Source organism: Felis catus, chromosome A3 (assembly GCF_018350175.1).
Source record: "Felis catus isolate Fca126 chromosome A3, F.catus_Fca126_mat1.0, whole genome shotgun sequence".
Lineage (NCBI taxonomy): Eukaryota > Metazoa > Chordata > Mammalia > Carnivora > Felidae > Felis > Felis catus.
Window position 1 is genome coordinate 60,395,750 of NC_058370.1, and position 25,511 is coordinate 60,421,260.

At 40.2% G+C, this 25,511-nt stretch overlaps 1 protein-coding gene across 6 annotated transcripts in view; it reads left to right on the forward strand.

The window, feature by feature from the left end:
• Positions 1-728: 728 nt before the first annotated feature.
• Positions 729-25,511, forward strand: part of REV1 (REV1 DNA directed polymerase) — a 92,513-nt gene continuing 67,730 nt past the window's right edge. For 3 of the 6 annotated variants that reach the window (XM_045054077.1, XM_045054079.1, XM_045054078.1), the window contains exons 1-2: positions 729-859; positions 20,222-20,306. The gene's annotated coding sequence lies outside the window, so the exon portion shown is untranslated. The remainder of the gene's footprint in view (positions 860-20,221; positions 20,307-25,511) is intronic. The other 3 variants (XM_023251587.2, XM_023251588.2, XR_006595489.1) reach the window with 1 other exon arrangement.

Here is a 25,511-nt window from a genome sequence, read left to right on the forward strand (position 1 = left end):
CTGACATAGGAAAGTGTCAGTTCGTGTGTGTCCCTTTCTCCGCTAGATGTCACTGTAAATCAATTGCTTGTGGAGGGGGACCGTGTGTTTGTCGCGTCTTCAGACAGTGCCAGGATTTTAAGCATGGTCAGTCCCCGCACTTGTCTCCTCCCAGAGTGGGAAGTCCATCGCGGGACCGGGGCGGTGGTGGGCACTCGCTGAAGCGAGAGCAGCGCCTCCTCGGGCGACCCAGGCGTGACGACCCGAGCAGGAGACCCGCAGCTTGTGGGGTGTAGGGCAGGCTGCGCGCGGCGGAAGGCGGGCCCGCGCCGCAAGCCTCTCCGCCCCCGCTAGCAAGACGGTCACGTGCCGCAGAGGCGCTGCCCCCTGCGGGCGGTGGCGGGAGGGCGGGGCGTGGCCAGGCAGGCAACCGCGGAGCTCCGAGGCGCTGCGCCCGCGGTTCCGGGTCGCCCGGGACAGGGCGCGGACCAGGCGCGTGCGCCGCTCAGGGATGAATGCGAGCCGGGGCGGGGACAGTCGCTCGCCAGCCTAGCGCGCCCCGAAGGCCAGCGCAGGAGGAGAGCGGAGGGGGCGGAGCCAGGGAGCGCGCTAGCAGTGGAGGGGGAGGGGCGGGGCGGAGTTGCGGCGCGCGCGCCCGCGGGAGTCGGGGAGGGGCGGGAGCAGCCGCGGAGCGCGCGCAGGGCCGGCCGCCGTGAGCGTGGGGCGAGCGTGGGCCGCGGCGCGGCGGTGTGACTCCTTCCCGCGACCCTCCCCCCCGGCCCCCTGCAAGGGTACTGTGCGGCGGCGGTAGGGGCACCGGAGCCCTCGAGGCCGAGCAGGCAGCGGTGCCCGGGCATGGTGGTCCGGGGCAACGCGGAAGGTGAGCGACCCCCGGGCCGGCGGCGGGGGTGGGGGAGGGGTGGGACCGGACACGCGTCGCCCGGAGGCGCCGCAGACCCGCCCGAACGCGGACAGCCTGAGGCGGGGCCGGGGAGGGCGCGCCAGCCCGGGCACCTCAGGCCGTCCTGTCGCGGCCTGGGCGGCCCGCGGCGTCCCCAAGCGCAGCAGCTGCCGGGTTATGTAACGCGTGACCTCCCCTTCCCCCTCCGCCATGGCGCGGCCGGCCGGCGGCCGCCGACCCTGCCTCCCGCAAACGGCCGCCCCACAGACGCGCCGCGCCAAAGAGTCTCGCACGGCGGCCCTTCCCTCGGTCCTCCCTGAGTCCCGCCGACGGACGCCACCCCCGGCCCCGCTCACACCGCGCCGCAAACTCCTTCCTGCGTCGGCGCCTGGGCCGGCCATTCATCCCCGCGCCATTCATTCATGCGCGCGTTTGGTCGTCGGCTCTTCAGGCATCGCAGGATGTCTGCTGGGGCCGGACGCTTGTGTTCCCCGCCGCAGGCCATCCCCTCCCCCACCTCCCGTGACCCCTATATCAGACACCCCTCCCCCGCATTGGGGCCCGAAATCGGTGTTGGACTGTCTGAAGACAATTTTTATTCACTTAGTTTTCCTTGTTCCCTGTTTCCTTAATACGCAGGGCACCTTTCCCCAACTGTCCTTAACAAGTGCCCTTTTTCACACTTCACTCACTATTAAAATGATTAAGTCCCTGTGTGGACCGAAAGGGCTTTTCCTTATATATTTAACTGCTCTTCCTACCTAAACACTCTGTGAGGAAATACCTTAATATACCACTCCTTGTTTAAAACAAAATACTTGCGGATGGTGGAAGTTTACTATTTCTGTTTCTCACGCCTTCTTAGGTCACGTATAGAGTAGAAATGGTATCATTTAGGTGAAAATAATGTAGACTACCACATCCCATAAAAGGACCTGTAACTAACTTCTAAGGACTTTTATGTAACAGTTCTCCATTCCGTGTCTCTGCCTGGTCTCTGTGGCGTCTCCACTTTAGTCTTGGGGAATTAGCCGTTTCTTTTTTAGGGTTGGGCACACCACAGCCTTGGTTCTTGCTGTGGAGCAGTACACCGCAGTCCATCCTGTGGGGGTACGGTCGACCTGCTTTCCAGACTTCCCATCTCTCCTTTCCCACATAGCCTTGTCTTAGCCGGTGCAAGTGCTGCTAGCAAGTGGTTCCCTCCCTGTTTCCTGTGGTGGACTCTGGGAGGTTCACCTAAAGTTCCATTTCCAGGAATTTTTTTCAGGTCTAGGAAGATCGCCATTCAATTCTTAGGCTGTTTATTTGCCACTCAGATTCTACATGTGTTGTGATTATCTTTTTATCCATATTCTCTTTTTCTCTTTCAGTCTGTACCAAACTCGTCTTTTGTCAGAATTTTACTCACATTTTATTGTAAACAATACATATCTTAAGATTTCCCCGCCCCCCCCCCAAAATGTAGGAATCACTCTTTTAGGGTTAATGTTTATGATACCTCAAGTGGAAAATAATTTTTCAAAATAATATTTGAATAAGTAGGACGACTCCATCTTCCCCACCCCAACTTCAAAACTCAGTTCTCCATGAGAGAGAGAAACCCTGTCCTCACCAGCAACAAACTAGTCATTAATACTAAATTGGGAAGACTACATATGATACATCTGATAGTCCTTTCTTTGGCAGTTGTTGTGGTGGAAAGATAAGAACTTTAGAGTTAGATGTAGATTTAAATTCTGGCTTATTAGCTCTGTGACTTTGGACAGTTTAAGTTACTCTTATCTGATTTTTTCCCCTCGTATAGAATTTCCTCATGTTATTTCTTACCATAGGTAGCTGAGGATTAAATGAGTCTTTCAATGTAAGGCATCTAGTGAGTACCTGGTATACAGTGCTGCTCAATAAATACATACTTGCTTGGTTTGGTATACTTCTTTATTGCAATTCACCATCTAGAATGAGCCAGGAAATGCTGGAAACAAAGCATGAGAGGAGAACTGATCAGAGGAGGGGATAGGTACTTCTTGTCTCTGAATAAATGAACCAACCCTTAGCTAAAGAGTAGTAAATCTCTTTCTGCTTCTCAAGAATGTACAAGTGTATGTGGCATACTATCCATAATAGACTACATTAAACAGTACTTCTAATTGAAGGAAATATGTATTAACCTTTTTTCTTTTATATATAGCACCAACTGAAGCATTAACTTGGATATTAAAAAGGAATCTTTTAAGTTGTTAGGAATGAAGGATGAAGGGAGGAAGCATATTTTATTTATTATTTATTTCTTTATAAGTAGGTGTTTATTTTGAGAGAGAGACAGTGTGAGTGGAGGAGGGAGAGAGAGAGAGAGAGGGAGAGAGAGAACCCAAAGCAGACTCCAGGCTCTGAGCTGTCAGTATAGAGTCCAACATGGGGCTCATACCCACGAACCGCAACACGAGATCATGACCTGAGCCGAAGTCGGAACCTTAACCCACTTAGCCACTCAGGTGCCCCTCGTATTTTAAACAGTCCTTTTTGGGAATGATTGGGGTTGTGTGCTCTTCCTTTAGTGTCTCATCTACTTACAAACAGTACTAAATCCACTATGAGTTCATTTCTTCCTTAGACTGTTTTAACAGTGCCCTCCCTGGTATCCCTGTTTTGTTTTTCTTCCTGACTGATCCCCGCATTAGAATCCATGGTCTTTTTAAAGACATAAATCCTATTGTCATCCTTAGGCTCAAAATCCTCTGAGAAAGCTTCCTGTTTACCCTTAGGGCATTACATGACTCGTCAGCTGCCACGACTTGACTCTTCATCACTGTGCCCCAGTTCCCTGGTCCTTTTGTCATTTTTTGAACTAACCAAACTGTTACTACCTTACCAGTGTTAAACTTGGTGTTCTCTTAGTTGGACCACGCCTTGCTTCTGGTGGTTATCTTGCCTTTACATCTTCTGTTTGCTCGTCAAATGTCATTACCTCAGAGAGGCCTTCCCTGATCCCTAAAATACAAGCCAGCCCCGATCTTTCTTCCACTTTTTGATTCTTTCACTTTGCTTTTTCTTCATAGCATTTATTGTTTGGTGAAAGTCACACTGTTGACTTATTTATCAGTTTGCTCCAATGCCTCTCCCCCACTAGAGGGCAGGGACCTTGTCTTACTGTTCTCACAGCTCTGTTCCCAGTGCTCAGAAATGTGCCTGGCACATAGTAGGTGCTCAAAAGAACTTGTTAAATGAATGAATTGTATACTTAATTTAAACATGGCTCTGGAGTCAGCTTGGGTCAGAATGTTGTCTCCTATCATTTACTGATTCTGTAGTCTTGGGCAAGTTAATATCCTTTGATGCCTCAGTTTGCTCATCTGTGAGATGGAGACTGTATATACCTTATAGCATTATGCTGAGTAATAATTGAGTTAATATATGTCAAGTACTTAGAACAAGGTTATTTTATAGTTTATAGGAACAGTATTTGATGTTAGCTTGGAACATTCACTCAGCATTTTGTTTTTGCATGAGACACGTGCAATCATTTAATTTTATATTTATGACTTTTGCTGGTATTTTTGGCTACCAAAGTTGTATTAATGGAACTCCTTTTTATTTTTTTTTTATTTTTTAAGTTTATTTATTTGAGAGAGACAGCATGAGTAAGAGAGGGAAGAGAGAGGGAGAAAGAAGAATCCACAGAGCCTGACATGGGGCTTGAACTCATGAAACTGAGATCATGACCTTAGCTGAAACCAGGAGTTGGACGTGTAACTGACTGAGCCAACCAAAGTGCCCCTATAAACTTATTTTTAAAATAAATACATCTTGTGAATGTCTAGAATGGATTAAAAAATAAACTGCTGAGGATGGTGACCAGTATTGGTCGTAATGTGTAAGTCAGCTTTTTCATTCTGTGATCTGTGGAAGATGCTAGGAGAGATTATCTCAGCAGCTGCCCACCAGAGTAGCTTTTACATATTTCCTTTTGAAGTTCTGCTGGAGATGGGACTGTGGTGATGAAAGGACTTGCTGGAGGCCCAAGACGGAAGATCCTGGAAGATCAAGTTGAAGGATGAGTCCTGTAGTATTTGGGAAAGAGGGGTGTTTATCATCTTTGGCATTCAATTTCTGTTATTTTTTGTTACGGATCCTCCCCTCCCCCATTGTGTTTGGCTCTTGACAAGAGCTTATAGTAACCCAACTCTACTTCTTATCTTTTTTTCCCCTTTCTGTTCATCTTTTCATAATGAGATTTTGTTTTTCCTTTAATATTTTACAGAAATGGAGAGGAAAGAATTGACAAACAGTAACTTTGTAATAATAGATGATTTGAGCTAATGCAACTTGAGTTCTTAGAAACTAAGATTCTGCCTGTAGTAACTGCACTTGCTTGATACCAGTTATTTTTACTCAGTCCACGTATCTTTATTAAGGTGCTTCTTTGTAGGAACATACTTCTTTCTTACTCCGAACTTTAACAAATAGGATCCTATTAGTGGGCCTTAAACTTAGGAAAAAAATTCAAAATACTGCTTCTCTGTGTAACATTTGTTCCAAAATTTAATAATAATTGCTAACTTATTGAACACTTACTATGTGTCAGGCTCTTTGCTGAGTGCATTGCCTCATTCAGTATTCACAACCACTCTGAGGTAGCACAGTTATAAACAGATTTAGATAATGTTCCTTGGGCCAGTCACACAGTTATGAAAGGAGCCAGGATTTCAGTCTACTACCTGAGTCCATAACTCAAGGTCATAACTACTTTTCTCTGAGGCACATAAAAATATGGTTTCTGGGGATGCCTGGGTGGCTCAGTCAGTTGAGTGTCTGACTCTTTAATTCAGCCCAGGTCATGATTCCATGGTCACGGGATCAAGTGCTGCATCAGGTTTTGTGCTGGGCATAGAGCCTGCTTAAGGTTCCCACCTGTCCTTACTCTCTCTCTCAAACTAAAAACAACACCAAAAAAACCTCATGGTTTCTACTTGGAAACTTGCCATCATATTTTACCATGTTATTTCTGTGTGGTGTTCCTGTAACTGCAAGTAGTTTCATTGTTTGTGGCTAAGTTTTGTTTTTTGTTTTTGATTTAACTATTATACTTAAATGCCTAAATGTTCTGTAAGTGAGAAACGTTTTAATAGGTTGATGATAGGCAAAATTATTTTTTTTCTCATTACAGAGCCACAAGTAGGTCAAAGCATGTCCGTCATGGAAGGTCACCTATGTAAATAGTTTGAAAAAGTTTTGCTTGATAGATGTGAGGCATCAGATTTAAGAAAACATTGTACCGGGGCGCCTGGGTGGCGCAGTCGGTTAGGCGTCCGACTTCAGCCAGGTCACGATCTCGCGGTCCGTGAGTTTGAGTCCCGCGTCAGGCTCTGGGCTGATGGCTCAGAGCCTGGAGCCTGTTTCCGATTCTGTGTCTCCCTCTCTCTCTGCCCCTCCCCCATTCATGCTCTGTCTCTCTCTGTCCCAAAAATAAATAAAAAACGTTTAAAAAAAAATAAATAAATAAATAAAGAAAACATTGTACCTTTAAATTTGCTTAAGGCTAAAATTTCAGGTAGCAAGTAAATACTTAATAAAAATTAAAGATCTGTTTCTGCTGATTATGGAGCAAATTTTCACCATGTTTGTTTTTAATAAGAGGGTATCATTCAGTCAGTTAAAATGCCTTGAAACCTAAAAAAAAAAAAAAAGGTAGGGACACATTGGTAGAATGTTTTTACACCATGGTAAACTTTTAAGTATTTTTGACATACTTGCAAGACTTTAAAATTTGAAGGGTGCCTGGGTGACTCAGTCGGTTAAGCGTCTGCCTTCGGCTCAGGTCATGATCTCACAGTTCGTGGGTTCAGGCCCTGCATTGGGCTCTGTGCTGACAACTAGCTCAGCCTGGAGCTTGTCTTCGGATTCTGTGTCTCCCTCTCTCTCTGTCCCTCCCCTGCTTGCACTGTCTCTCTCTCTCTCAAAAAATAAATTTAAAAAACATAAATTTTAAAAAAAGACTTTAAAATTTGAAGAATATCTAAATTATGAGTTTGTTGACTTCTCAACACTTAAGTAGAACTTAAGTAGATTCAGAATGCCGGTGCTAGAATGAACCTTGCAGCTTATATTTTCCTTATATTCTTCTGGAAGAAAATGAGACCCAAAGAGTCATTCAATTAAGAGAAGAAATAGTACTAGAGGAGTGCCTGGCTGGTTTAGTCGGTTAAGCTTCGACTCTTGGTGTCTGCTCAGATCATGATCTAATGGTTGTGAAATCGAGCCCCTTGGGATTTTCTCTCCCCTTCTCTCTCTGCCTCTCTGACACTTGTGCACACACGTGCTCTCTCAAGTAAGTAAACTTTTAAAAAATGTTTAAAAAGGAAGAAATAGTACTAGAACTTAGGGGTTTTGTTTTGCTGTTGTTTTTACTATAAGGCCATTTTTTTTTAATTTTTTTTTTCAACGTTTATTTATTTTTTGGGACAGAGAGAGACAGAGCATGAATGGGGGAGGGGCAGAGAGAGAGGGAGACATAGAATCGGAAACAGGCTCCAGGCTCTGAGCCGTCAGCCCAGAGCCTGACGCGGGGCTCGAACTCACGGACCGCGAGATCGTGACCTGGCTGAAGTCGGATGCTTAACCGACTGCGCCACCCAGGCGCCCCGATAAGGCCATTTTTTAAATTATTCTGAACTGCTCTCCATTAATCACCCAGTGTGTTTAGACCAATGTATTTGAGACCAATGTATGCTTAATATCTTATGTTCAAGAGAATAGAGAATTGAACAATATGTTCTGATAAATTTGTGATTTAATACCTTGAGGTTTTGTTTTTTTATCATTGGCTTTGAAGTAATAGAAAAAATACTTGTAGTCTATAGTGTGATAGAAAGTATGCTTTCTCAGGGCACCTGGGTGGCTTAGTCGGTTAAGCGTCTGACTCTTGGTTTTGGCTCAGGTCATGATCTCACGGTTCAGGAGTTCCAGCCCCACATTGGGCTCTGTGCTGATGGCTTAGAGCCTGGAGCCTGCTTCAGATTCTATCTCCTTCTCTCTCTCTCTCCCTCTCTCTCTCTCTCTCTTTCTCTCTCTCTCTCCCCCCCACTTCCCTGCTTGCACTTTCTCTCAAAAATAAACATTAAAAAAAATTTTTTTTAATTAAAAAAAAGAGAAGTATGCTTTCTCATGCCAGTAGGTAGGTGCCTATACATGTAGGATAGCTTGAGTAATACTTTATTTTTTTTTTTTAATTTTTTTTTCAACGTTTATTTATTTTTGGGACAGAGAGAGACGGAGCATGAACGGGGGAGGGGCAGAGAGAGAGGGAGACACAGAATCGGAAACAGGCTCCAGGCTCTGAGCCATCAGCCCAGAGCCTGACGCGGGGCTCGAACTCACGGACCGCGAGATCGTGACCTGGCTGAAGTCGGACGCTTAACCGACTGCGCCACCCAGGCGCCCCGATAAGGCCATTTTTTAAATTATTCTGAACTGCTCTCCATTAATCACCCAGTGTGTTTAGACCAATGTATTTGAAACCAGTGTATGCTTAATATCTTATGTTCAAGAGAATAGAGAATTGAACAATATGTTCTGATAAATTTGTGATTTAATACCTTGAGGTTTTGTTTTTTTATCATTGGCTTTGAAGTAATAGAAAAAATACTTGTAGTCTATAGTGTGATAGAAAGTATGCTTTCTCAGGGCACCTGGGTGGCTTAGTCGGTTAAGCGTCTGACTCTTGGTTTTGGCTCAGGTCATGATCTCACGGTTCAGGAGTTCCAGCCCCACATTGGGCTCTGTGCTGATGGCTTAGAGCCTGGAGCCTGCTTCAGATTCTATCTCCTCTCTCTCTCTCTCTCTCTCTCTCTCTCTCTCTCTCTCTCTCTCTATCTCCCCCCCTTCCCTGCTTGCACTTTCTCTCAAAAATAAACATTAAAAAAATTTTTTTTAATTAAAAAAAAGAGAAGTATGCTTTCTCATGCCAGTAGGTAGGTGCCTATACATGTAGGATAGCTTGAGTAATACTTTAAAGACCATTCTGGTCTTGTGGCTTTGTGCTTGAATGAAAGGTTAGAGGTAGGCAATAAAATTGATTGTGATGTGAATAATTTTTACTTGAATCCAGTGTCTGAGTAACCAAAATGTTGCTTATTGGCTTCAGTCATTCCTGATCATAACCAAGGCTAAAATGAGCTTTTGGAGATTAAGTCAGAAAATAATAGCTTGAATCTTACATTTTCTAAACTCCCATCATTTCTACACTAGAGATTACTAAAAACGGACTTAATACATTTTTATCATTTAGGCATTAGTCTTAATTATGTGTTTGAAATTATGATTCTCTTTTAAATGCTTTTCATCAGAGTTCTGAATTTTTTCTTATAATAAGTTCTATTTAAGTATTTAAAAAATTAAATTGGACAATCCTGAATTAAAAAAAATTTTTTTAACAGTTTCTTCTTCTTAAGTAGGCCTTACAAACAGCATGAAGCCCAATGTGGGGCTTGAACTCCCAACCCTGAGAGCAAGACCCACACTGAGAGCAAGAGTCAGGATACTCAACTGAATGAACCAGTCAGGCTCCCCTAACAGTTTGTTCTTTAGTATGTTTAAGAGCATAACCAAAAATGTCCTTTATTTTTTGTAATGCTTTATGCCTTAAAAAGTGCTTTCACTTGGCTTTTTCTCATTCAGTTCCTAAAAGAGAGAAGTGAGATGGTATGTCCTGTTGTACAGCTGTGTGATTCTGGCACTAACCACCAGAGTTAGGGTAGACATCACAGGTTAAGGCCATTGTCCATTGGATTTTCCTCACTTCAAATACCATTTGCAAGCTCCAGGGCTTCCAGGCCACTTGTATTTGTGACCAACTGGCTACAAATTTGGGAGTTCCTACTACCCCTTCAAATTTGATAATTTGCTGGAATGACTCAGAACTTAGGAAAGTGCTGTACTTAAAATTACAGTTTTATTATTAAGGATACAAATCAAGGCAAGACAAATGAAGACACAACCTAGAGAGAGGTCTACAAGAATCCCAGATATGAAGCTTCCATTTCTTCAGGACATGTTATCCTCTTGCCACATTGACATGTGATTACCAACCAGGGAGACTCAACCAAGCCTCCATGTCCAGAGTTTTTGTTGGAGTTTTATTACATAGGCATGATTGATTGAATTGGCCATACGGTGAATCAGTCTCCAGCCCCCTCCTCTTCCAGGATGTTAGGCTGATATCATATGCCTCAAAACCCCAATCCTTTAATCACTTGACTGGCCTTTCAAGTATGGCCAACCCTATTCCTGAAACTAGAGGCCCACTGGGAGTTATATGTTCATAATAAAAGATGTCCTAGGGGCCCAACAAGGAAAACAAAGACACTTCTCTCTATCAGTTGCGAAATTCCAAGGATTTAGAGTCTCTGTCCTATGAATCAGGGACAAAGGCAGCCAGAATTTGTATTATACAATAATAGCTGAAGAAGTGAGAACAGACATTTGTCTAATTTGTGACCATTGAAACTAGAACATATCTCTGTAGTAGTAGCCAGTAGCCCAGTGATCTCCATTACTAAAAAATTGTAACAGGTTGCATTTGAATATATTTACATATGTAGAAAGATTGCTTTCTTTTAAAAAAAAATTTTTTTTAATGTTTGTTTATTTTTGAGAGAGAGAGAGAGAGAGCGCCAGAGTGTGAGCCGGGGAGGGGCAGAGAGACAGGAAGACCCCAGAATCCGAAGCAGGATGTAGGCTCCAGGGTTCAAACTCACCAACCACGAGATCACGACCACGAGATCACGACCTGAGTTGGATGCTTAACTGACTGAACCACCCAGGATCCCTGAAAGATTGCTCTCTATTGAAAATTAAAACATTCTTTTATCAACATAATTGTATTTAAAACCTGGCTCAATGTTCTTTTGAGTCTCATACTAACATAAATTCTAGGTAAGTTTATAAACTACATGCTTTTTGGTATTTATAAGCTCAGCAATTTTGGCTGTAAAAATACTTATTTTTGGTATTTTTGAATTTGTAATTTTAGACTTAGGTGGTTGTTAGTGTTAAGTCAGAGAAAATCTAAACCTATGAGGTGAGATTTTTGTTAGGTGGAGGTGTTGGTAACGTATCCATTGGTTGTTAGTGTCATAAAGTGTTTTAGTAACTTAATTGCCATTTTGAATTTTAGCTCTTGAGTAGAAGTTACTAGCTGTTCAGGTACAGTGTTGAAGATGGATAATATTCTTTTGCATATTGTTTATGCCCAGTAGAAAATCTTATTTCTGATTGTCATTTAAAGATTATATTACATACTTGGACACCTGGGTGGCTCAGTAGCTTAAGTGTCCAACTCAATTTAGGCTCAGGTCATGATCTCATGGTTTGTGAGATCAAGCCCCACGTCAGGCTCTGGGCAGACAGTGTAAAGCCTGCTTGGGATTCTCCCTCTCCCTGTCTCTCTCTCTCTTTCTTTCTCTCTCTCTCTCTCTCTCTCTCTCTCTCTCTCTCTCTCTCTCTGCCTCTGCCCCTCCCCTGTGCGTGTACATTCTCTCAAAACAAACTTAAGGGGAAAAAAGGTTATATTACATTCTCTTGGAACTTACTGAATGTTCAGAAATAGTCTATTAAAGTAGGGAGTGTTATAAATAAACTGTTTAATTGAATAAGAATTCTAGTGTTTTCTGAGGAATGCATCTACTATTTGAAATGTCATATTATCTTAAAAATTAGTGGGTTTTGTTGTTGTTTTTTATATGTGATTGGGAATTCTTGGCATGAAGCAAAGGAAAAGAGGCCAGAAAGTACAGAAGGGGTGATTTCTTAAACATTCTACTCCCTTTATTTTTTCACTCACAGTTACGTTTAATAGAAGGATTTGTGGGAAAAGAGATTTGTAACAGATGAAACTAGCAGATCTGGAAAAGAGTGAGTTTGACCACAATTTTGAATTACACTTATTCAGAGGAATATGTTTTTAGTTGTGTGTCATTATTGTATGCTGGCATATCTTCTGAGTTTGGAGAGCTAATACATTTAGGGATAGAAGACACAAGATGAGGACTTTTGCAAAGCCAGGTTTATAGATCTTGGTGTAGATTAGGCTCAGGAGGGAGAACCTCTCCATGTCTCTGTGCAGTCATCCCTATCCTCCAGCATTTACATACACAAATTTGCTCTTTCTTTCCTAACTTTTACAAAGTAAGGTTCAAACTTGTTAGTATGATATTTAAAGCCTTCTGTTATATTTCTTCAACTACCTTATAAGTTATCACTACCTCTACCCATATGTCAATCCAGAATGTTGCCGTAAACATCTTTTTTCTTTTGTGTTTTTGCTCATGAATTTCCTTCTTCCTGAAATACCCTCTCACCCTCTTCTGCCCATTAAAATCCTACTCACTGTTCTCAGTGCATATCTACCTCTTCAGTGAAGCCTTCTTGGATGTATTCTCCATCATGAGATTTATTGCTGTTTTCTCTGTGTATTTATTCCTTCTTGACATTCCCTCTAATGTGCGCTCCTGTATTGTAGTTTTACACAAGTCTTTTTTCTCTAATAGATAATGTTGGATTGCGGTTTATACTTTATTTATTTACCTTGAAAACTGTAAACTGTAGTAAATATTCAATGAATGTAGAGTAAACTGTTAGATTAGACCTGGAATTTGGGGAGAGGAGGAGTGCAAGGAACAGGACAGGAGAGATCTTGTTACCTGTAATCTAAAAACCTTGATCTGGTGAGTTTACTCATTTAGTCCTCGGACTGTGATACTCTTTCTATTTAGTGTACATTGTACCAACTTTCTACTTGGTATACTGTCTCATTTGAACTTGTCCTCTAGTTGTCTCTCTTTGCAATTACCGCTCTAGATACACTGCAGGCAGAATCAGTGTTTCTCCTCTTGGGTGCCTCAGACCAGCCACATCAGCATTACCTGGGAACTTTTTAGAAATGGAGATTCCTGGCCCCACTTCAGACCTACTGAATGAGAAACTTTGGAGTGGGGGCCCAGCAGTCTGTGTTAACTGGGCCTTCAGAATATTCTGCTCCATGCTGAAGTATGAGAAATACTGAAGATGTAGTCCCTATTTCTTTGATATTATCTCCTCCATATCTGGAGAGGTTATGTTCTGTCCCTGTTACTGAGCTTCTACTCTGGCCTTTGATTTACTGCAACCTTGAACTTTTCTGTGGATAATTACTTGGCTTCCCTGTGAGAATATACCACTTCTCCTTAGTGAAGATCATTGGCTTTTTATTCCTTCTTCTAGACTTTTTTAAAATTCTGTCATCTCCAGCAGTGCTGGTAGGTCAGTCGGTTGAGTGTCCGACTTCAGCTCAGGTTATGACCTTGTGGTCAGTGAGTTCCGGCCCTGTGTCAGGCTCTGTGCTGACAGCCCGGAGCCTGGAGCCTGCTTCGGATTCTGTGTCTCTGTCTCTGCTCCTCCCCTGCACGTGCTCTGTCTTTCTCTCAGAAGTGAATAAATGTTAAAAAAAAAAAAAAAAAAAAAAAATTTAAGTCATGTTATCTCCAGAACTTCCTTTTGTTTTACTTTGTAGCTTGAGGCTGACTTTTGGACATGCTGACCTAGAAATGCATGTGAGACATCCTAGTGGAGTTGTTTAATAAGCAATTGGGCCACATGATTTGGAGTTCAGAAAGTCAGAAAAATTGAGGGAAGGTGTTTACAAACCAGTTAATTTTGCTGCACTCTGGAAAGTCAGAGAAGGCAGTTCTTTGTGCTTTATTAAAATATCAGTCTTCATTTCTTTCCTTTCAGTGGAAATCTGTAATTACAGGGAGGAAAATTATTAGTAATTCTTCTAGAACACCTCCTTCAACTTGTATTCAGATGACTGATTTTGTTAAATCATTCATCTTTTTGTATTTTTGTTGTTATAACAAAGAGGATAAGAGAAAATTCTTTGTTATATTGAATTCTGTGGGATAGAAACTTTCCTTTTAATAAGATCAGTCTCAGAGTGGGATGTTACAAATATTTGTTATGCATTTTCAGTTTTAATATATCCAAATATTTTTCTTATATATCTTGTTTTTCTCTTTTTATCTCTGTCGTCTATTAAAATATTGACTCTCAATCATAGTATGAAAATGTTAAAATGCATTTACATTAGGGTATAGGCTTAGCTGCTGTAACAGAAACTTACAAACACAATGATACAAACACAACACTAATGAAGTTTTTCTCTTTCCTGTAATAGTAGGTGGGCAGTCTGTAGTGGGTGAGGGACTGCCTTTTTTTTTTTTTTTTTCTTAAGGTTATTCATGGTCCCAGGTTCCTTCTGTTTGCTTAGCAATCCCTTAAGTATTGTTCTCATTTCACATTGAAGCCAGATTACTTCATAGGGGCACACCAGAAAAAGAGTAAGTACCTTCCTTTGAGAAGATGGCACATATTTTTTTATATATATTATTCTGCTTGTATCTCACTGGCCAGAACTTAGTCACATGGCCACTCCTGATTTTAAAGGAGCCTAGGAAATGTAGTCTCAATTGGTAACTCTGCTTCCCACTTAGGGGAATGGGAGAAGTGTTCTATTACTAAAAGAAAGGAAGAAAGAATGACTACTGAACATCATTCTGACACTCCAAACTTTAGGAGTTTCAAGACCACTCTCCTTTCTGTTACCAACCGCAATTTTGCGGAGCCCCAAGATCAATCACCCTCAGGTTCAATAATTCACTCACTAGAACTCTTGAAAGCTGTTGTACTCATGGTTATGATTTACTCAGTAAAAGATGTAGATCAAAACTAGCTGAGGGAGAAGGCACTTGGGGCACACAGGTGGAACTTCCAGTTGCCCTCTCTCACTGAAGCCTTAGGACAGCACTAACTTCTGGCAACAATGAGTGGCAGTACACACAAAATACTGCCAACCAAGGAAGTTTACCCAAGCCTTAATGTCCAGAGTTTTTATTGGAGTTTGGTCATACAGATATGGTTGGCTACCCATGTGGCTGATCTTTAGTCTCCTGTCTCTGAAAGTTAATAATGCATGACCCAAAGTATCCATCATAAATCACTTTGTTAGACGATTTGAAGTGGCTCGTGGTTGGCTACTAAACAAAGACATTGATCATACAGGACATTCCAGTAGCTTAGAGATTACCTCCCAGGAACCAAGGTTAAAGGCTAGACCTCTTTTTGAGTAAGGTTAATTCTTTACTAGATAGCCACTTCTGCGGATAGGCACATCTTGTTTCTGGATATATAGACAGTTGCATAATATAAATGCTTTCATTTTGAAAGCTTTTTTTCTTAAATGAATAGACGTTTAAAATCATGTACCTTTTAAAAACTACAAGAGACTACGTTAGGTTCAACTATCCACAAATGAACTAGCATCTGACTGCTTGTGACCTAGATCAGAGAACCAGTTAACAAAGTTGATACTGTATCTGAATCTCTACTTATGAATATGGGCTACTTACATTTGCAGTCTAGATGGAATCTGTTTGTTGTAGGACCTATTTTCCTCCTTTGTCCTTTACATATGTACCATACATGTCTGGGAGCTACTGTATCTGACCCAGACAGGTACTGGATTCGAAGCATCTATTTTGTTGAATTGTATTTGTCTGGTTCAGTTCATTATGAGTGGTTTTTTTTCCAGTATGAGTGTTCTCTTCAGAAGCTTATTGTATTGGTAGTATTGTTCATTTTCCCCTTGAAGGTTGGATGACAGTTTTGTACAAGTGTGATTTTGCATCACAAACCAGCAATGCAGCCTTTAGTCTTTCTACACTAGGAGGCAACTGTGCACAGAATAATTAGTATTTGGCCTACCTACTCCAGATTGTTGTGAAGATAAATAGTAAATGTAAAGGTCCCTTTGGAAAAAATATAAATACTATGGAATTGTAAAATATTACTAGTGGTATGTTTAAATTTAAAGAATTTAAAGTTAAATGTTAAAAATTTTAATAAAGGAAGGAAATAGAAGATACCAGTTGAGTGAATTTTTAAAAAGATGAGAATATAATTTTCTCTTCCCTTTATTTTCTCAGTTTTCTGCAGTAAACATGTAGTTCTTTTATCATGAGAGCACAGAAAACTTTTTGAAAAGGGACACCTAGCAAGACCAAATACTGGCAATGTAACAAAGCAGTGTATAAACACAAATCATGACTTGGATGAGTAATAGCAAATTTCTCAAGAAAAGGTGGAAAGGTCAGACTCACTTCTGGAAAAAGTTTATGTACCCAAGTCTATAATTTGTTGTTTAGACAGTGCCTTTGTATGTTGTAGCCACTTTTATTTGATGGATTAAAGTTCTTTGATTTCTGTATTTTTTTGGTGTTTATCAAATGGTATCTCCTGGGGCACCTGGTTGGCTCATTCATTTAAGTGTCTAACTTTTGATTTTAGCTCAGGTCATGATACTATGGTTCGTGAAATTGAGCCCCACATTGGGCTCTGTGCTGACAGCTTGGGGCCTGCTTGGGATCTCTCTCCCCTTTTCTCCCTGCCCCTCCCCCTCTCATGCTTGTGTATGCTTTCAAAAATAAACATTTTTATATTTAGAAATTTTTTTAATGTTTATTCTTGAGGGAGAGAGGGAGTGTGAGTGGGGGAGGGGCAGAGAGAGAGGAAGACACAGAATCTGAAGCAGGCTCCAGGCTCTGAGCTGTCAGCGCAGAGCCCAATGCAGGGCCTGAACCCACGAGCCGTGAGATCATGACCTGAGCTGAAGTCAGACATTTAACCAACTGAGCCGCCCAGGCGCCCCAACAAACATTTTTTAAAAAGAAAAAAATACTTAAAAAAAAGATCGTATCTCTTATAGAACAGGAATTGTTTTATTGTAGCAGAAAACAATTGGTAATAGGAATATGTCTCTGTATAATGAAGGTGAGGGAGCCAGGTTAAAAAGTTTTTTAAAAGGGTCCTGTTAGGTTAGGAATAATACCTGGTTGAACTGTCTTGACATTTTATTTTTATATATTTTCAAAGAGATTTTATACACACAATGTTCATAGGACATTAAACTGTCAGTTTGGTTTTGAATCCCTACAAGTGAGTATATGGTAAAGACTAGAGCCATTAGTTGTGCTTCTTGGAAATTATCACAAGGGTACAATGTCTGTCACCCAGGTGTCTGATTTTTGTTTTTAATAGCTTGATGAGTTTTTTCGAAGTCAAAAACATGGCTAGTGTGTTGGACAGGTCGAGAAGATTCTACTTCCTTGGTTTATGAAATTCAAGAATCTCTTTTGCCCTTGTAACTTGAGCAGGCTGAGAGCTGTAGACAGTGATGGTCTCTGGTTGAGTCAAACCAAAACCTCAAAACAGCTCTATTTTTCTGTTTAAGTATTATGTAAATAGCTGTTTATCTGGCATTAAAGCTTTTACCATTTAAGGACAAATAAGAGCACACTGAAGCAGGCATTGTCAAGTTGTGTTAGTGACTGCGTGCTAGCACTTCATTTACTTAGTTACTCATTGCCCTTAGTTAAGGACAGTACTTGGTCCTAGTAAATTAGTTCTACAAATGCCTTCCCAGTGCCCTCTCTGAGGAAAAAGTTCCAGATACTGCTATATAGATTTCTTGGAGAAGTAGCCTCTCTCCCAGTGTTGTACTGCCCTCTTCCCTGTTAGCTTGCTGGTCTCTGTAATCCCAGCTGCCTATGGAATGTTTCCAATGTCAGAAGTCCTTTTTTTTTTTCTTTGCTTATTCTTAGAAATTTCATTTAAAAATTTTTGATTGTGGGAAAATCATGTGTAAAATTTACCATTTTAACCATTTTTATGTGGACAGTTCAGTAGCACTAAACACGTTCATTTTGTTGTGTAATCATCACCACTATCCAGAATGCTTTTTGGTTTATAGCTGAAACTCTGTACCATTAAACTGTAGCTCTCTATTCCCATTCCCCCTAAGCCCCTGGCAACTCCTGTTTTACTTTCTTTCTTTATGATTTTGACTATAGATACCTCATAAAAATGGAATCATACAGTGTTTCTCTTTTTATTACTGGCTTATGTCACTTAGCATAGTGTCCTCAAGGTCCATCCATGTTGCAGTGTTTGTAAGAATTCTCTTCCTTTTTAAGTCTGAATTATATTCCACTGTATGTATATACAACGTTTTGTTTATCCGTTCATCTATCAGTGGACATTTGGGTTGCTTTCACCTTTTGGCTGTGGTGAATAATGCTGCTATGAACATGGGTGTATAAATAACTCTTTGGGGCTGTGCTTTCAATTCTTTTGGGTATATACCCAGAAATGGAAATGCTGGATCCTAGAGTAATCCTATTTTTAATTTTTTGAGGAACCCACCATATTGTTTTCCATAATAGCTACACCATTGTATATTCTCACCAACAGACCAGCAGTGTACGAGTGTTTCAATTTCTCCACATCCTCACCAACACTTACTTTCTGGTTTAAAAAAAATTTTTTTTTAATGTTTGTTTATTTTTGAGAGAGAGAGAGAGAGACAGAGTGTGGGCAGGGGAGGGGCAGAGAGAGAGGGAGACACAAACCGAAGCAGGCTCCTGGCTCTGTGCTATAAGCACAGAGCCCGACGTGGGGCTCGAACCCACGAAATGTGAGATCATGACCTGAGCCGAAGCCTGGCGCTAACCGACTGAGCCACCCAGGTGCCCCTTCTGTTTTTTTTTTTGTTTTTTTTTTTAATGTTTGTTTATTTTTGACAGAGAGAGAGACAGAGCATGAGCGGGGGAGGGGCAGAGAGAGAGGGAGACACAGAATCTGAAACAGGCTCCAGGCTCTGAGCTGCCAGCACAGAGCCCGACGCGGGCCTCGAACTCACAGACCGCGAGATCATGACCTGAGCCGAAGTCGGACACTCAACCGACTGAGCCACCCAGGCGCCCCAGCTTCTGTTTTTTAATAGTAGCCTTCCTAATAGATATGAGATAGTATCACATTGTGGTTTCGATTTGCGTTTCCTTAATGAATAGTGATGCTGAGCATTTTTTCACATGCTTCTTGGCCATTGTATTTTTTTTTTTTTTTGAGAAATGTCTGTTTAAATCCTTTGCCCCTTTTATTTTTTTCTTAATGTTTATTTTGAGAGTGTGCATGTGTGTGAGTGAATGGGGGAGGGACAGAGAGAGAGATGGAAAGAGAGAATCCCAAGTAGGCTCCGCACACAGTGCAGAGCCCAACACAGGGCTCGATCTCATGGCCACAAGATCACGACCTGAGCCGATATCAAGACAAGATCACGACCTGAGCCGATATCAAGAGTTGGGCACTTAACTGACCGAATCATCCAGGTGCCCCTAAATCCTTTGCCCATTTTAAAATCAGTTTCTTTTTATTGTTAAATTGTAGAAATTCTTTATATATTCAGGATATTAAATATCAGATTAGGTGATTTTAAAATATTTTTTCTTGTGTGGGTTACCCTTTTACTCAGTTGATTGTGTCCTTTGCTGCACAGTTTTTAATTTTGATATAGCCCAGTTTATTTTTCCTTTTGTTGGCTTTTTTTGGTCATATTTTGCCATGTTTAATGTTATGAAGCTTTTGTTCTGTGTTTTCTTTTTGAAGTTTTATTGTTCAGGTCTTTGATCCATTTTAACTTTTTATGTGTATAGGATAAGGGTCCATCTTAATTTTGTTGCATGTGGATATCCAGTTTTCCGTTTCCTTTGGCAAAAAGACTGCTTTTCCCCATTTAATGGTCATGGAGAAGTCTTCTTAAATACATGTGTCCCTGGAATACCAGTTATTACCAATTTCTTAATTGTTAGCAACGAATTGATAGCAGACTAAAGAAAGAGGCCTTGAAGAAGAGATGTTGAGTATTGATATGGTAGGGAGCCAAGGGTAAACTTGTTTTATTTCAGACTTGCCTAGTGATGGTCTGGGTGGCTACAGGCTGCTTTCTTTGCATTTGTGTCATATTCATGAATTAATATACTACTATAACATGCAGATTCATTCATCTATTGCATATTGATTTGTATATTCCAATTCATTCTGCACCTATTTCTTAAATAACTATTGAATGAAGATAAACCCATACATGTACATATGACTAGAGTAATGAGACTATGTAAAAACCACTCAGAGTCAGTTTCATTACTTAATAGCCTATGTATTTTAGAGTTACAGACCTATAACCAACAGATTAACACTAATAATGAATATGTATTTGGGCAGTTCCTTGATATGTTGTGGAGATTTTGCTGGTATGTGTTTAGAACCCTGTAATGTTAATAATTCTTCATGAAATAGATGAAATACCACTTTTGCATGAAAATGATTTTTTTTGGTGACGTGGGTAGATGTCAAAGTCCCAGTAATCATAGTAAAGAAGACAATGAATTTTTGTTTGTTTGTGTCTTGTTTTAGCAGGATTTGAGTAGCTTCTTAAATGCATATTGGAAGTCCAGAGTGAACTGTGTGCTCCAGCAAAAGATGAAATAAAGTTAGGAGAAAGGTATGAATAAGTAATTTTGATATATTTTTTCATAAGTAGATCCTTCATGAGACTCTTCATAGGATTTTTTAATACCCCTGTTAAGAGAATGGAAGAGTCAGGAAATCTTTAGCATTGCAAGGCATTCAGGGTCCCCGAGCTCATTATAGATATAGCTGCTGTCCCATTTGCCTTAAACGTGCCTCACCCGGCTAGCTGTTAGTCTGTGTTGACACTGGGGGCTGGGCATGACTGCACTGACAGCCTCTCATTTTGTTGGTCTTTATAATTTTATTACTTGAGGTCTAATAGGTGAGTTTTAGCTTTTGAATCTTTCAGGGGGTGGAACATTTCCACCCTCTTTTGTAGTCACATATGGGAACACAGAACACAGCCAGAAGTCTTCAGACTTAGTTTTTAGTTCATTAGTTTTGGTTTTCAGTCTTTTTCAAGTTGAGCTTTTTTCTTATTCAGACCTCAGATAATTTAAAACTTACAAAGCAGGGTTGCCAAAATTAAAGTGGTTTTAGAGAGTGGAACCTTACATGATTGTTGTTTTGCCCCAAACTTTTGTTTCTTCCCTACCACATTCATCCCATATATGCAGTGCATAGTTCCACAGGGATTCTACTGAGCACTTACCGGTCAAACTTTGTTTTATAGGTGAACGGATGTGAGGCTCAGTGCTCTTGGATTCATCCCAAGTCATACAGATAGGCAGTGGTGGAACTGGGATTAAAGCCCAGATCTTGTGTCACTAAATATATTGCTCTATTATGTTGTACACCATGGATAGCACATTTAAAATAATGATATTGTGTACTTTATAATCTTCAAAGAGTTTCCATACATGTGGTCTCATTTGATTTTCACTTTGTGACTTGGTGCAGTAGATTAGTATAATAGCAGCTAATGTTTATTGAGGGCATACCCTAAATGCTAGGGATAAGGGTACTTTTGCATACATGAGTTCATTCTTTATCCATTTTTTAACTAGTTTTTAAAAACCCAGCAATTGACTTCGGCGTTGATGCTGTTGGATAAGGAGAAGTCCATAGGTTACATAGGTTATTTTAGGTTGTGTATTACAGTTTCAGAAACATTTATCACTTTCCTCAAGGTCGTGGGACTAGATTGGGAACGTAGTCGGCAAGAGTTTCATCTAGAAGGCCAATTTTTATTTATAAGTGTGACTTGATAATTGGATGACTTGTTGATAAAGGGCATTCTCTTCTTAGTGAGCAGGGTTAGTCAAGAGGACATGTTGTAAGTCAGAAGGATGCTTGGAACAGAGAAGATAAGAACAGAGCATGTGTGTTGTTTTTGAGGGTTATTTCTGTCAAGTTGTGGTGTCCTGACTTACTGTTCTCCATTCTAGGGGAAGTCCTATTTGAAGAAACAAATCAGTCATCTGGAGTGGAGAACTATTCCCCTGAATATGTCTTGAGAGGCATAGGTGCCTCTTTTTGAAGCTCTGTACTGGTTAGCACAAACATAAGCCCTGACTTCATGGCATACCACTTTCCACATATAGGTTTTTATGTTGTTTCCTGATTTCACACTACAAAGAAAGCACTGTAGTGTTTAGAACCCCCTAAATGACTTACATTTAATCCCACCTGTTGGATGGTTCTTGTTAGCATCAAAAGTGTGTATCATTTGCTAATCTGGTCTGTGTACCATTTTGGGGTGAGGGAGCATATCGTATTTCTATCTGTTAAACACAGAATCTGACTGTGATTCTTTGGAAAGATGTTTTAAAATAAGAGAAATAGGGGTGCCTGACTGGCTCAGTCGGTAGAGCATGTGACTCTTGATCTCAGGGTCATGAGTTTGAGCCCCACGTTGAGTATGGAGATTACTTAAAAATAAAAGTTTAAAAAAAAAAGAATAAAAAACAGATACGATTAAATATACAAGGTACAGTTTTAAATATAGATACATTGGGGTACATTATACTAGAGACATTATTATTTCTACCTTGCTTTATCTCCTACATAGAAGTTTATTTTCTTTATTAAATAAGAACTTATTGGCTTTCTATCATATGCAAGATTATTGATTATTTTATATACATAGTATGTTCATATTTTCATTCTGCAATGTTTTGAGTATGAGAAAGGAGAGGAGTGTGGGTCTAACTGAAGTAAGTGAAGTATGAACAATCTTTGATGCTGTGTACATATGAACAGAAGTCTGATAAGCCTACTTATTACTTGCTTCCTGTCACCTGTCTGTCACCTTCACCTGTCACCTTCCTGTCTCTTACTGACCTTACAGTTTAGGTTGTCAGGGAGCTTTGCTGCATGCCAGGTTGGTCTGTTACTGCTCTTTGCCAGCATCTTAGATGTGGGTTATGTAGTTTTCTTTGTGTCCTGGTTTTGTTTTTGTTTTTGTTTTTGTTTTTTTGTCCTCCCTACTCTTCTGCATGAAATCTTCCTCTTAAGTTCGTTTGTAGGGCTAGTTAGTATTTCCTTAATTGGTGCTCATTTCCTTTTAGATTGTAAAGTTTTAAAATTTATATAAAAATGTCTAATTTTATTTATCTCAGTACTGTTTAGTATAATATGGTGCTTTATACACAGTAATATTCCATTAGCTTTGATCTATAGGTAGTTTAATGTGGTCTCTCCTATACACATCTGAATTATTTCTTACATGCCATAATTACCTATGCTATGAGAAGTAATCTACAGCTGTCTACTGAACTATCTAGCATCTTTGTCTGACAAAAGAAGAGTTATACTACTGTTGTCTACAACAGTGACAGGGCTGATAAATTGCCACTCCCAGTATGTAGCAAACACCAGATTTAGTTAGGTTTTTACCCCAATCCACTGTCACAGGCCATCTTGGTCTATACATATTATTTAAATGAATTTGATAGGACTGGTTGCCTTAAGTCTTTTCTGAATAAGTCTAGGAGGTCTGCATAAATAAATGTAGAGCATCAAAACTGTTACACAATGTAATTTCTAAAATTGAAGTATGTTGCTGAAGTATATGGATATAATGTTAATTTTTATATTTAATTTCTGAAAATATTTCTGTGTGTCTTGTATGGAGTACAAAAGGGAACTGTGGAAGAATTTTAATCTAAAATGGAACCAGAGGATTTGAAATGGAGAATCTCAGGCACGTGCCCTCAGAGGAATGAACTTAAGAACTGAGGCACTGATTTGCTGTAAATGCCTGATTTACAGAAGATGGAGACCTCTCCTGACCAATGAATGTCTGCCAAAAATCTCTCCCCATCCTCAAGCCAGTGAACTTACTGCTTGGATTCCACCTGGGCTTCCCCCTCTTTACAATCCTTGCCCATAAATACAGCCCGCCCCAAACCCTTAACAGGCTTGCCTGTACCTTGCTACCACAGGAGTTTCCCAAATTGGAATTCCTCTGCTGTTCTCAGATAAATTCAATTTATGGTAAATCTAGTAGTCAACTACCCAAACCTCTTAAAGACCCGGCAATGTAATTGAGACCCAGAGAAATGGAGATGTACCAGAGATCAGTGAAACCAGTTAGTGGCACAGCCTGTACTAGAAACATTTTGTCTTCTACTCTTTTATTCATAATTCTTTGATCCACTGTGCTGTATATTCTACAAAAAATAACAGATTGACTGTCATTACTGCACTTTTATTTAGTCAGTATTTAACATTGATTAATCCAGATATTTATTGTTTTCCCTGCTACATTTTTCCTGTATTTTTGATCTTCCAAGCTAATATTTTCTTCTACCTGAGGGATATCTTTTAGGATTTCCTGTAGTACAAGTTTGCTGGTGGCATTAGTTTCTGTTTTTAATTTGCCCCAGATACCTTTATGTTCTCTTTCTTGACTGAATTTTTCTCTGGGTATAGAATTCTAAGTAATTATTTTCTTTCAGTGTAGTCTTCTGGCACTATTGTTTCTGTTGAAAAGACAGCCTTTATGTAATTGGTCCTCCTTTGAATATTTTGAATGAAATGTTTTCCCCACCCATGGCAGCTATTTATTTGTTTCCTTGAACATAGTAAGCATAGTTAATCTTTAACTGGGTTAAAATCAGTATCTGGAAACAAACTGAGGGCTGATGGGGGGTGGAAGGGAGGGGAGGGTGGGTGATGGGTATTGAAGAGAGCATCTTTTGGGATGAGCACTGGGTGTTGTATGGAAACCAATTTGACAATAAATTTCATATATTAAAAAAAAATCAGTATCTGGAGTCTGTGTAGGTCTGTTTACTTTGTTTCTGTTGGTTCTCACTCATGTGATCTTACTACTTTGTGTGCCTGGTTATTTTTATTTGTATGCCAGACTTTATATTTTCAAAATGGTTTTCAGGAACATGTGTTTAGGATGTTGTCATTCCCTGTACAGGGTTTACATTGCTTCTGCCAGATGGTTTAGAGCATTCCAGATCATCTTTTTTTTTTTTTTTTATTATCATTCCAGTGTAGTTCATGTACAATGTTATATTAGTTTCAGGTGTACAATATAGTGATTCAGGAATTCTATACATTACATGATAAGTATACTCTTTAATCCCCTTCACCTATTTCACCCATCCACCTCCCCTCTGGTTGGTAACCATCAGTTTGTTCTCAGAGTCTGTTTTTGGCTTGTCTCTTTTTGATTTGTTTCTTAAATTCCACATACGAATTGAAATCATGTGGTATTTATCTTTCTCTGACTGGCTTATTTCACTTAGCTTAATACTCTAGCTCCATTCATGTTATTGTAGGTGGCAAAATTTCGTTTTTCCTTATGGCTGAATAATATTACGTTGTGTATATATATCATTATCCATTCATCTGTTGATGGACACTTGGGCTGCTTCCATAATTTGGCTCTTCTAAGTAGTGCAGTTAACAGAGGGGTACATGTATCTTTTTGAATTAATGTTTTCATATTCTTTGGGTAAATACCCACTAGTGGAATTACTGGATCATATAATTTATTGATTAAAAATCATATAATTTATTGTAAAAAATCATTTAATTTTTTTAGAAACTTCTGTACTGTTTACCAAAGTGGCTGTACCAGTGTGCATTCTCACCAACAGTTCACAAAGGATCCCTTTTCTCTACATCCTTGCCAATACTTGTTGTTTTTTGTGTTTTTGATTTTAGTTATTCTGACAAGTGTGAATTGATACCTCATTGTGGTTTGGATTTACATTTCCCTAATGATGAGTGATGTTACGTATCTTCGTGTGTCTGTTGCCATGTGTATATGTTT